Consider the following 13,761-nt stretch of genomic DNA (forward strand, 5'->3'; position numbering starts at 1 on the left):
CATAGTTTTGGAGGTCCCATCCACAGCAATCAGAGAAGAAAAAGAAATAAAAGGAATCCAAGTTGGAAATAAAGAAGTAAACCTGTCACTCTGCAGATAACATGATACTATACAAAGAAAACCCTAAAGATGCTACCAGAAGACTACTAGAACTCATCGATGAATTCAGTAAAGTTGCAAGATACAAAATTATTATACAGAAATCAGTTGCATTTCTATACCTTAACACACAATAACAGAAAAAGAAATTAGGGAAACAGTCCCATTTACCATCACATCAAAAAGAGTAAAATAACTAGAATAAACCTACCTAAGGAAGCAAAAGACCTGTACTCTGAAAACTATAAGATAACTGTTGAAAGAAATTGAAGACAACATAAACAGATGGAAAGATACACCGTGTTCTTGGACTGGAAAAATCAGTATTGTTAAAATGGCCATACTATCCAAGGTAATATACAGATTCAATGCAACCCCTATAAAATTACCAATGACATTTTTCACAGAACTGAAACAAATGTTTTTTTAATTTGCATGGAAACACGAAAGACCCAAAATAATCTTGAAGGAAAAAAAATTGAGACCTAAACAAACAGACCTTTCTCCAAAGAAGACATACAGATGGCCAACAGGCATGTGAAAAGATACTCAATATTGCTAACTATCAAAGAAATGCAAATCAAAACTACAATGAGGTATCACCTCATAACAGTCAGAATGACCATTATTAGAAAGTCTACAAATAATAAATGTTGGAGAGGGTGTGGAGAAAAAGGAACCTACATTGTTGGTGGGAATATAAATTGGTCCACCCACTATGGAGGACAGTATGGAAGTTCCTTAAAAAACTGAAAGTAGAGTTACCATATGATCCAGTAATCCCACTCCTGGACATATATCCAGACAAGACTCCAATTTGAAAAGATACATGCACTCCAATGTTCATAGCAGCACTATTTACAATAGCCAAGACATGGGAGTAACCTAAATGTCCACAGACAGATGACTGGATAAAAATGTCGTGTATACACACAATGGAATATTACTCAGCTGTAAAAAGAATGAAATAGTGCCATTTGCAGCAACATAGATGGACCTAGAGATCATTATACTAAGTAAAGTAAGTCAGACAGAGAAAGACAAATATCATATGACTCACAGACATAGGAAACAAACTATGGCTTACCAAAGGGGAAAGAGGGGGAAGGATAAATTAGGAGCTTGGAATTAACAGATACACACTACTATACATAAAACAGATAAACAACAAGGATCTACTGTATAGCACAAGGAACTGTATTCAATATCTTGTAATAACCTAAAATGGAAAAGAATCTTGAAAAGATTTATATATATATGAGTATGTGTACACACACACACATACACACACATAAAGTGAATCACTTTGTGTACACCTGAAACTAACACAACACTGTAAATCAACTAACTTTTAATACATTTTTAAAAAATTAAAACAAGTAACAAATGTATATATAAAATATGCACTTAAAGAGAAAAAAGTTGCCTATCACAATAAAGGGGAAAATGCTGAATTTAAATTTACATATTTGATATGTTATTTAGGGTTGTTTAAATATAAGTAGAAGTGGATAAAAGCATATTTAGCGTCTTAGTGATCATTTAAATATTCCATTTTCTTCTAATAAAAATAAAATATGAATTTCATTTAAAAAATTTAATAACAAAACCATTTTATCTCTTTCAGTTTTGAGCACTTTATTTTTATTTCTTATCATCATATTTATGCAATGTCAGGAAGGCAAATACAGTTGTCTTCCTAATGGAAATGAAGATGGATGGTTTGTAAGTTTGTATTAGAATTTGCAGCACCTGAGTAATCTGCAAGAAAAAGGAATATTCTTTCAAGGTCACATTTTTGGTTTTGGGGGTAGCTGTTCTGGATTCCAGGAGAAACTGAAAAATTATGTGACTTCTTTTTCTTTTAATCTTCAGGACGCCTATATATTTAATTAACAAAAACCAGGGATGCTTTTATTACAATTTAGTTTAGGCACATCATATAAAGATGGCAACTTTTAATTGCATTTAATTTTTTTCTTTTTCTTTTTTTGTGAGTAATTATATGAGACCTTCATGCCACATAGTTTTTGATGCAAAACTAAATTTTTAATGGATCACTGAAACAGATTATATGAATTTTAAAACAGCATCCTTCATTAAAATAATAAAATATATCAGTAATGTCTTTTAAAAATAATACTGATTTGAGGATTTTTATAAAACTGGTAAGTATAAAGAAGAAAATGACCCAATATTTCATCATTCAGATAAACTCTGTTAATATATTTTTATAACAAACAGTACTTAAAAGTAGGTAATCAGAATCTTCTCGTTCCCAACAGACCTTGTTTATAAAGAAAACCACTACTGAAATTCTTTCAAAGACTGATTATCCTCAGGTGTCACAACAAGTCACTGTAATGTGTCACCCACTGTTTATCTGCCCCCCATCCTTTAAAAAGAGGGATAATATTATAAATGCTATGTAACCTAATCCATTCCTTGGTGCTTAATGTATCCTGGAACATTTCCCACATCAGTGCAAAATTGCCTTTTTTATAGGTTGCATAGCATTTCGATATATAGAAAACATATGCTTTTTGATTCTTGGACTTGACTGTCAGAGAATGGACTAGACTAAATTAAATGAAAGGCTCTTCTAGGTAAATATTTTATGGAGTGGAGAAGCCAAGATATAGTAAAGAAATCTTGTAAACTTGCTCTGTTGCTCTCTGTCAAGTGCCTGCATTCGTGTGGTCCATGAACGCCATAGGACAGACTTGGCAGCATCTCTTCAGTAAATATTATTTAGGGGAAGTATCATTTGAAAAAGTCCCTAAACCTTAAATCCCCTGAAAGCACAGCAGAGTGATACTTTTGCCCTCCTACAACCATGTTCTAGGAAAGAACAGGACGTCCCCACGAGGTCGTCTGAACAGGGGAACGTGGCCTCCCTGGCGTGAAAAGGAAAATGGCACATGATGTTATGTCTACGGTGCACATGCTACAGACAGCTTCAGTTACTACTGGAATCTCTTGATACTTAGGAAGATAAGTAGAGCAAGGATTTTGTTTCAGGTGAGATCGCAGAACAGATGACAGGGGCTCAGACTCCTTGTTAAACCTTATCCTGCTTGTCCTATCAACCCACCTTTGCTTAGACTTCATATTACATCTCTTCCCGTGAACTCACTGTCAACTTTGAACTTTCCCCAGGGAGGAGAAAAAAAGGCTACATGTTCCTTAACAATGACAGGTGTTCTTTTTTTTAATGACCTTTGAGGATAAGTCAGAATTTAGCACAAACATTTGTTTATTTTTTCACTCTTTTAACATGTACTGAATAACCTTTTTTTAGAAATGCTTTCAAAAATTATCATTTAAAATATAAAAGGCAATGAAGAGAAAATTGATGAGGATGCTTCAAATTAATTATTAAAACTGATCATCTCTTTAATAAACATTTAGTATGGAATCAAATGGTCTATCCTATTTAGATCATATTGGATATGACAGATGAACTATGAAGCAAGTATCTGGTAGCTGTGATCACCATTATGTGTGTAGCTTATGGCTAAGGAAGAGATGAAGTTAAATGATCCGTGAATCACTTGGACCTGCAATCTCTACCTCCTTAGAAATTGCCTAAAATCAACTGAACTTCCCAATGATTGCTGTACTGACGGTCCTACTGGTGTGGTATTTTTCCTATAGTTTAACTGTTGCATTGCCCCCTTGCCTCTTTTTTAATGACTATTTGGGGGTTTGAGAGGACAAAGTGCAGAATAGGGAACCTGAGAGCCCAGCCCCTTCCTGTTCTTACTGAAAAGAGGCAATGAGGAATTCCAGATTTGAAATTCTAAAGAAGTAGGTAAGCATTTCAACAACAACAAAAAATAACCATGGGCATTCTCCTCTAACAAATACTAGGGATTCTGGTGCACTGAGCCTGTCCCACCCTAGGATCCATTCTGGCTTTTGCCTTTAAAAATACAAAGTTCAGCCCTGGGTACCCCAGTCTCCATTCCCAATAAATTCCACTTAAATCTCTTTTCTTCTTCTAATAATGAATCCCTAAGGATTTAAAAATAGATTCAACCCAAACTCTTCTGAAAGCTGAGGGTGAACAGAGACAAGTTTGGCCAGTAAAAAGAGAATGGGGTACTTATGTCTTTCCAGGCCAACCTCTCCCCCAGGGAAGACATAGTCAAGGCTATTAAGAGGTGAGGATTTAAATCATGTTAGAAAAGGACTAGAGCAGTCATGTCTTAGGGTCTGGTGCAAGCATCCAGTGCTCAGCATTCCACATGCTGAAAAATGCATCTCAAAAAGATTTCAGTACTTCAGAAAATGTCAAGCCTGTTCCTTAGCTTTCTCTCTCTCTTCCTCCCTCTCTCTTTCTGACTCTCTGGCTGAGTAAAACAGTATCAACAAGAGAACTGGGAATTCGCATAGCCCTTTCAGGCACTTAAAGCATGCTATCACTGACCTTCTTCCGTTGCATCTATAGAGCAACTAATGGAAGCATTACTGGGTAAGCGTGTATTTTGCCTAACTAATACCTACTTTCTTTTCTCAAGAATGGAAACCCAAGGAAGGAGCAAAGGTGCTAAAATGCATTTCTTACTCTCCCATTGATATGCAAGCGGAAGTAGTCTGGCAGAGGTTTCCAGGAAAGCTCTTCAAAGGACTCTTATCAACTGGAGGGCATTGTTTTTGATCTTCACTCTCCTTCCTTTGCTCCGACTAGTGCAACTCCAGCAAGTCATCTAGGAACACGAGGAGGCAATACTTAAGATGGAAATCACACATTCACAGAGAAAGGTGATAAAGGGAGCCAAAGTAACTAACGATGGTGGCTCTCCCTATCACCCTTGGCCTGCCTCCTTCTCCATTTCTTTTGCCTGAGTTTTTTTTTTTTTCAAAAAAGAAAGTAAAAGAAAGTTAAAGAAAGAAAAAAACAAACCATAACTAAACTCTTCGAATGAGTCTAATTTAGTTTAAATCAGTCATCTGGGCTCTGTTACAGACTGCTGGTACATTTGTCTGTGGGTATCACTGTTTAGGGTAGGAGTGGGAGGGGGCACGCCTCCCGCTGAAAGAGGATGGTCAGGAGAGCTCACCCACAGTCCTCCACCTTGACTCCAAGTCCCAGGAGGGCACTGCCCCTCTCCCCTCCCCTCCAACTCTGACTTCATTTGAATTCATTTAAACACAGTGACCATTTCTTCTTGTTTATATCTCATTAAAGGCTCTTTTCTCTGCTCATTTAAATTAGATTTAGCTTACAGAAGTATGCAAAAGTTCTAAATGTGTGTGTGGTTTGGGGGGGGGGTGTTGGGAGAAGGAATGGAGAAGGTAGATGTTTCAAAGAAAGTGGAGTGATTTTCCCAGTCCAGGCCCTGACCTCCTGGGCCAGTGGCCAAGTTCTGCCCAGACTCCTAAAACCAGAATCAGGAGCCCTGTGCGAGCATATAAAGGAGAAAACAATTTGTTTGTCTTAGTGTGTTGCCACTCAGAAGTTAACTGAAATTATTGAAGGGTACCCAAACAGGCACTGTCTTTTCTTTTTTTCAGGAGAAAAAAATTTTTTTCCCAGAAATTTACTGTCATTCCACAGATTCTTCTTTCTTCTCAGAAAAGTGTGTTACAGCGCATCCCTGCCTCCAGGCCCTGTTTTCTCATTTGTAATGATATACTATATGTAAAGTTATATTACCAGCCCTTGCAATTTCCCAACTGCTCGATGCCTGATGTCACAAAATTATAACTAAGAGAGGCTGTTACATTCACTGCTCCCAGGCATGGGGAGTATTATTTCGGCAACAATGAAAGAGTATAATAAAGGACTTTAATTTTAATGACAGCTTGAGTGCAAGCTGTTAGAAAAATCGAGTGTATGTTTTCCCTATCCAGGTAACCGAATCAGGTGGCCCCCTCAAAACAGCATCCTTTTGCAACCAACTCTGGATTTAAATTACTCAATTTAATTCAGCAAGCATTTATCAAATGCCCATTCTACGTGAAGCACTGCAGTGGGGACCACAGTAATTGAACAGCAACACCTGCCCTTTAGGAGTTCACAATCTAGTGAGAAAGAGAGGTGACTGTTAACGTAATTTTAATACAAGGCAGACTGTGACAAGTGCTAAAATGGAGCTACACCAAGGGCCACAGACTAGAGCACAGGGATGTGTGAAGCATCTTGCAAAAGGGGGCTTTGGAGAAAGACTTCAGTAGAGATATAACATATACATTACAGCAAAGGAACCCAACCTCCGATCTAAACGAAGCCTCAGAGATGAGAACCCTTGGGAGTAAGGGGGCAAGATATCAGGCACGTGTAACTAGAAGGCAGCAGAAACAGCAAGAAAGGAGAGGCTCTGAGCTCGCAGGGACAACGCCGGTGGGAATCGGTGACTGCTTAGATGTGAGACAGAGGAAGGAGCACTCGGCCTGGGTGACATGATTGCAGTGTCTGTGATTTCTCTTCATTAGCCTGCGTCGCTGATGCCACAGCGCCTTGTCCCGAACATTTCAGGGCCCACAGACCTGCCTGCCAGCATCGGCATTTTATGTATCTATTTATTTTCCCTAAGGAGCTTTTTGGGCTTCCAGAGTCTGCTTTGCTCCAGCACACGGGAGATGGGAAGTGCTAAGGAATTTATACCCAAGGGGAGCTGTTCCTAAGAGAGAACTGATAGGAGTTGGTGTGCTAACAGCCACACTCATCTGCCCTTGGATGGGTAAAAGTGGGGTACCTAAGTGGGCTACCAAATCCCCGAGGCCTGACGATATGACTTTATTAGCTGCCTTCTCTTCCCCATCTCACTTTCCTGCTCCGCTACCTTGGGCCACGTTCCAATATCCTACCTACCCTCAAATCCTCGAAGTCTCCCAGGCTGCTTCTGGGGAGAACTAACTTGAAGATTACAGTAGAGATGATGATAGTTCTGTTGAACCTCACTGAAGTACTACTATCAGGAATCTCCAAGGTTTTCCTTTAAAACCATGTTATCAGTGTAAGTAGAGGAAAAAGCAGGACTGTGAGGAGAGTAAGTTAGGCTGAGTAGAGATGGCAAATACAAGACACAATAGAACGAGATGTTTACAACCTGTATTCAGGGCAAAAGCATCATTTAGTCACACAGCTGCACAGTAGTTTCTTGGATGTGAAAAGCTGCATGATAATCCTGAGAGAAAGGCAGCAATTGAACAGGGTTCTAAGGCAATAAACACCACTGCCTCCTGCTTGCCTTCTTGCTGCTTACATGGTATCCACACGGATCATTAAGATTTAGAAATAGACTTCAGAAAGACAACTGTGTGAGAACACAATCCCTCGAATTGCTATGCAGTGTTATAAACCAATATGCATGGAAAAGCAGTCGTGGTGAATTGACAACATTCTGAGATGGGTGCTTTGGATGCAAGAAGGAAACATTTAGGAGAAGTTTCCTCCAAGAAGCCTTCCTTGGCTACCTTGGCTCTCAGCAATCTCCCTGCTTCTGAGATGTAAAAGCATTCAGAAACTCAGTGTTTGGTTTGGCCATCAGCCCTCCTCCCTAGCATGCACTGCTGGGTCCTATCTATTGAACTAGACGGTAGTCCTCCTGGCACGTAAGTCTTAGTGGTTTGCACAAAGTAACCCATCCTTTGGCATGTAGTTTTCCAGGTGAGCAAACTGTGGGATGGAGCTGGGAGTACAGGAAATTTATCACGGAGTGTTCTTGAAATTAACCAATATGGTGGAAGCAAAGGAAGCAGGGCTGGGCAGAGAGAAGAGCTGGGCTGTGCTGCAGTTACCACAATGCTTCGGCCAATTCTTTGGGAAACTCTGAGGCTGGGACGTCCTTTAGAGTTGTCACAAATTGAGGCGAAGGAGCTGGCCTTTTATATCTTTGCGCTGATCAGTCATAGGATGTGGGCATCCACTAAAATGGCAGGTGAGACATTTGGGCTGATTTGAGTGATATCAGTGTCCTTGTAAGCATCAGGGGAAACCTCAGGAACATATTTTAGTTTTGAAAATAAAGAACTGTTTTCAAAATGTTGTATCTGTGATTAACATGAATTCAGAAAGGACAGCATACACTAGCTATACGAATTTCCTTTGTTTTCTAGCAAAATAGTTAAGGCTCCAGGTAGCAAACCTCTTTATTTCATTCTCTGATTCATAGTAATTGTTCAACTACTCTATCAATTACTGATGATGATTGTGATTTTATTGAAAGCAGTATTAAGAATTAAGACCTTCAGATTCACCACAACACAGTATTGAACATCACAATTTATTTTTAAAGATATATGACCTTCCTATGAGACATTATCTTAGGACTCAAGACAAGAAAACATACCATCTTCCCTGTTATACATTATCTTTGATGATAACAAAAACTTAAACTAAGCCTGTCTTTTTGGTTAGGCTGCCAAAAAGCTCCTTCATATTATTTCTGATTCATACATTTCCAGTCCTGACATTTTTATTGTGGTATATAATTACCATTATTTTATTTCATGTGCATTTGTATGTATTGGAGGAAGCAGTGTATAAGTAAATAAATCAGCATTTCAAAATTGTAAAACTTCTCTGGTGCCTAAGAAAGTGGAAAAGTGGAAACTGAAATCCCACTTACTCACCAAGGCTCTCCCTAAGAATTCTGATCACTCCACACTATGATTTTTTTGCAACGTTGTGCTATATGGTTTTGCAGTTTGGAGCAGACCAGTAGGAAAAAAAGACAATGGGGGGAAGAATCAAGGGGAATCAAACATGAGAAAAATAACATCTACAGAGAGGAGAGCTGAAAACAAGTAAAAGCAGACCCAGAGACACTCTGCTGCATGTAAAGTTCTGATTTTTTCAAGGGATGCCCCCTGGGTCATCTATCTAAATATATGGGGATGTCTGTAGAATATTTTAGAAATATTTCCATTAAAAGTTACTTTTTAAAGTTTTTATATTTGAATCAATAAAATTCAGTTATTTTAAAAATAGTATTTTATTAGAATGCTAGTTTTTGTGAAACTAGGCAATTGCTATCACCTGAATAGTTTTTGAGTGACTAATACCACCCTTATGGTTCTCTGTGTACTCATGTTTGTTTCAACACTATCTATCAATTCACTGGCAATTACATTATGAAATGTTTTTTTTAATTTCCCTTTTTTTTCCCTTGTAGATAAAATGGTCCATGTCAATACACCACAAAAAAGAAAGGTCGCCCATTTCAAAGGCAGAGCAACATGCTCTCATTTTTTAGAGCACCTCAATGTCAGAAGGTCCTGACTGTGAATGCTAATTCAGCCACTTTCTTGTGTAGGACATTGGACAAGGACTCAATCCCTCTGAGTCTCCGTTTCCTCATCTGTAAAAGGGGGCAATGATACTTATCTCACAGGATTAAGGTGAGGAATAAACAAGATAATCCAACTGATTAATGTAGGATCTGGCTCACAGCAAACTATCAGCATGCATATGCTATTATATTTATTGTATTTGTTAAAATATGAGAAATGAAACTAAATGCAGAATATAATGATCAGATAAATATTTACTGGTAATTATTTAAGCTATAATAAAATCTTAAAATAAAAGGTCTAGAATAGATAAAAATATGAAGGATACAAAGAATATAGAGACTATAAAGGTTAGAAGTTATTTAAAAACCTATTATTTGTCAACTTACTAAACATTCTATCTGTTAAGGAGAATTTGGTGAATAGAATTTTATTTTTACCATATTGCTTAACAGTATAAACGTATAATACATAAGAACGCTGGGTTACAGAGTATGGTGATGATGTAGCATTTCAAGTTAAAGTCTATTTTGAATAACAGAGAGCTGTAAGGCCATTATGATTTGCTGACTAAAAGCCTTACACCATGAGCTTGCTGTGAATCATGGGTTAGAGGAGGACACAGAGATAATGACAAAAACTTAAAGCCTCCTTTACAGCTTCTCAGTAGGAATCAGAAAAAGACCAATGTGATCTGGTCATGTGAGTGTGTAATCACATGAAGGCCAGCACATCACTGACATTACCTTTAGAAGATAAATGGTGAAGGATGTCTATAAAGCGAGAAAAAAAATACCTGAATTTGTACACACAGGGAAAGCAGGAGCGGTGTTGAGAATGGGAAATTAGATGACCACAGTCCTAACTTAGGAAGACAAATAGACTGCACGGACGTTCTGTGAGCAGTAGATTGCTCTGGGTGGGCTCAGCTTAGAACAGAGACCTCTGATGATGAGTTTTGGTGAGACAAGTCTGACAGCTCTTTTTTCCCACCCATAATCTGGTCCAGTCCAATGATAACTCTTGTGTATCACTAGGTGATGCAAGAAATGAAGCCTGTCCTGAGTGATTTAATCAGCTGGCTTCATTTTGCTTAACTTCACTCATCTGTAAGATTACAATAAGAAATGTGAAAAAATTACATGATGTAGTGAAAAAAGAAATTGGGAGATTTTCACTCCAGCCCTAACTCCTCCCTCGCTTGGCACTCTTAGATTTGACCTTTTTGAGTGTCAGTCATTAAAAGAGGTGCCTGGATCGCATAATCATGAAGGCACTATCTATCACACAGCTCTGTCATTCAAGCACCGACTCTAGACACTTCAAGGGGTTGAAACACTTTCCTCACCTGGTCCACCAGTTCATATCTATTTTCAAACTCCAGCTTCATAATAAAGCCCTCTCAGTTAGACAGCCAAGAGAATCCCCGCCCCCTGACACACACAACCTCCACCCCAGGTCAATTTTGCTGTATCATGAGAAACAACAGTTTGATGGCTCTGATGTGACCCCATCAGGCTTAGGAAGACCTGTCGGCACTAATATCATTCCTCTCAATGACCATGAATTTCACACTTTGCCACCCTCTCTGAATGCCTCTTGAATTCATTTTGAATCTGTGCTGAGTAGGTTATCTTAGTGAAGCACTGTGGATAGCTAAACGACCCATTTTACAGATAAGACCACCAGATGGGAGGGAAAGAGTTAGTAATTTAAAACATCAAGGAACAGATGGGAGGACAGCAAGGCCAGTTGTCCAGGCTTGGCTGGGCTTTCCAAATCAGCAGAAGGTGAAGGAGCCAACGGGCATTCAGCTACTCCTACTGGAGAGAGGACAGTGATGGAGATTTAAAGAGCATTTGTAAAGTCTATCAGAGAATTTTTTTTTTTTTTATGGTTTGCCTGCTATCTACTGCCAAAATGTACAACTACTTCCCTTTTTATGTCTCTCTGGCAACACAAGGCAGGAAAGAGTCAGATAAACCTGGACTTGAAAACTGTTCTGTCAATTGCAAACTTTGGGAAGTTGGACAAGTTACTTAGCATCTCTGGGACTGATCTGTGGGAAAAAAGGGGTGGTGAGAATATATCAACAGCAGGGTTGGAGGATTAAATTCGAATGGAGTGTGTAAGACCTTGAGCTCAGGAGATGCTCAATCCACTACTGAAACTTCTACTTGCTCCTACTGGATTGCAGTTTTTGCATGATTTTTTCCCCAAATATGGAGACTTGTGAATGGTTTGAATTAACACAAGATACCATATTTATAACCCATTTTTATCCTCATTGCTTGAATTGAAGGCCACCTGATAAGTCGAAACTGCTCTTGGTATGGGAGGATGTCAGCGTGAAAACTCACACATTCCTTACACGAGACGTCAGACACGTCTACAATTTCAAACAAGTTTTTCTTCTTAACCTTTTATGTTTAAACAGCGTGTTACTAAATTTCATGCCTGGATCTACTAGTACCGAGTAAGTCAGTTTTTTTCTTTTCTTTTCTCTGGCGCCACTCTAGCCCATATTTGTGTTATCTAATATGCCTCTTTTCACTTGTGTGGTCTATATGAATCAGGCTGCTTTCAAACTCGTTTCAGTTTCCAAGAAAACATTAGAAAAAGAAATCCGCAGCTGTTAAGGACGGCCATCAAAAATATCAAGCTGTAAAGCAGAAGCAGAAACGCATGGTCTGCTGCGTCTCCCGCCTTTCACACATGTCACTGGATCTGGCCTTCTCTCCACCGTCTCGATGTGATCCAGTGCCCACAAGGACCAGCCCTTAATACTGGTGCATTCAGCTCAGCTGGATGCTTGAAAAGTAATCACAGTGCAGAGAGAGTTATTCTTAACAAGCAAAAATCACACAAAACGATCCATTTGACTACTGGTGGGGATGTATATTGTATATGCATTTTTGAAAGGTGCTGAGCACATGCACACTGTATGACCTAACAATCTCAAATCTAGGTAAATAACACACACAAAAATGTAAAATCTCTATGCAGAATATTCTCCAAACTGGAAACTACCCAAATGTCCATCCATAGGAAAATGGATAAATTGTGGTGTAGCCACACAGTAAAATATTAAACAGCAATTTTTAAAAACTGTAAAACACTGGTACAAGCAAAATATGGATAAAACTCATAGATTTAAGGTTGGCTGAAAGAAATGGGGTATAAACATGTACAAACTATATGGCTCTATTTTTATAAATTTCAAAACAAGCAGAACTAATCGATTAGAACTCAGGATACACTCCCCTTGCAGAGGGTGCATAGCGATTGGAGGAAATGTTTCGTTTCTCAATTGGGTGCTCAATTGGTTTCTCAACTGAACAAAACTGTTCAGTTGGTAAAATTTCAGTGAAGCACTATGCCTGATTTATGCACTTTCTCACAGATGTATTATATTCAATACAAAGTTGGGTTTTTTTAATTGCCAATCATTATAAAAATCCATCTTATTTCCAAAACAATCTTGGAAAAGGCAAAGAAAAAATGTCCAAGTGGCAGGAAGGGATCTAACGGGTCCATCAAGTCAACGTGATCACAAGTTCAAGTGGAGATTTCTGCTAAGAGACTAAATGTTTGTGTCCCCACAGAAGTCATATATCAAAACCTAATCCCCAGCGTTCTGGTATTTGGAGGCGATAAGTTCATGAGGGTGGAACCCTCCTAAATGAGATTGGTGCCCTCACAAAAGAGACCGCAGAGAACGTCCTCGCCCCTTCCTCCACATGAGGACACAATGAAGTGGCTCACTGTGAATCAGAAGGCAGACCCTTGCCAGACACCGGAGTTGCTGGCACCTTGATTCTGGACTTGCCTGCTTCATTAACTGTGAAAAATAAATCTCTGTAGTTTAAATGTCACTCAGTCTATGGTATTTTTGTTATAACAGCCCAAACTGATTAAGACAGACCCTAGGGACAAATCTGCCACATATGTTTTTGGGACCACTGGGCCAATATCCCAATTATATGTGGCTGCAAAGGGCATTACTACCACTACTACTACTACCACGATCATCTCTGTTACGGGCCAGGCACCTCAAGCTCCTTCATAAGCCTGATCTCATCCATCCTTACCAACAACCCCATGAGAAAAACGCTGTAACTTCCATGTTGCAGGCTTGGGAACCGAGGCTCAAACATGTTCGACTATGCACCTCCGGTAGTTGGAAGACCTAAGATGTGGATGATCACCTACGCTGGTGACTGTGGGACCCCTCAGTCCAGAGTGTGGGCTTACCTCACCTGCTCTCTGGCTGCAGGAAGCTCCCTCCCCATTGCTGTGTGAGATGGCAGTGGCTTGCTCCTCTGGTATTCACGTGCTCCTCTGTGGGCACAGGCTCCTCCAGCCTGTGCTCTTTAGTCAGTAGGTGAAATGCGATGGTTAAGCAGCCGTGACCATATC

General features: G+C 39.2%; 1 protein-coding gene across 3 annotated transcripts in view; it reads right to left on the reverse strand.

The window, feature by feature from the left end:
- MACROD2 (mono-ADP ribosylhydrolase 2) overlaps positions 1-13,761 on the reverse strand; it is a 1,889,921-nt gene that overhangs the window by 1,158,887 nt on the left and 717,273 nt on the right. The gene's annotated exons all lie outside the window — the stretch shown is intronic.

Source organism: Vicugna pacos, chromosome 19 (genome assembly GCF_048564905.1).
Source record: "Vicugna pacos chromosome 19, VicPac4, whole genome shotgun sequence".
In the NCBI taxonomy this organism is placed as follows: Eukaryota; Metazoa; Chordata; class Mammalia; order Artiodactyla; family Camelidae; genus Vicugna; species Vicugna pacos.